The sequence below is a fragment of the Aythya marila genome (assembly GCF_965140915.1).
Source record: "Aythya marila genome assembly, chromosome: 3".
Taxonomy (NCBI): domain Eukaryota; kingdom Metazoa; phylum Chordata; class Aves; order Anseriformes; family Anatidae; genus Aythya; species Aythya marila.
In genome coordinates this window covers 78,870,250-78,870,754 of record NC_139044.1, presented here as the reverse complement: position 1 = coordinate 78,870,754, position 505 = coordinate 78,870,250, and positions in this window count along the sequence as shown.

The following is a 505-nucleotide window of genomic DNA, read 5'->3' as shown; positions in this document are numbered from 1 at the left end:
GCTCTGCCCGTGCCCTGCTGCTTACAGGCACGGGCTGCGGTCTTGGTGCGTGCCCATAGCCTCCTGCGGGCGCTTCTCACCCCGCAGCACTCACGCTGCAGCCGGTGCGAAGACGAGGAGACGCTCCCGGTGCTGCCCCCCCGGTGCCCGGCTCAGCGCCGCAGCCAGTGGGAGGATCCATGGGGGGGGCGGGCGCTGCGGGGCGGCACCGCGGGGCTGGGGCTGAGCCCCCGGGGCTGTTTCAGCGGCTCCTCCTCGGCAGCCCGGCCCCAGCCGCGTCCCGCAGGGGTCCCGCAGGGCCGTCGGGGCCCGCCGCGGGGGATGGAGCGCGGTGTGGGCGAGGGGCAGGGCGAGGAGAGCGGCGGGGCGGTGGGCGAGCTGCGGCGGAGCTGGCAGAGCTGGGCGGAGGGCCACGGCGAGTACCAGCGGAGGAACCCGTTCAGCAGCGAGGGCGGGCTGCCCGGCAGGCCCGCGCTGGCTCCCAGGGGGGACCCGGCCTACGGGA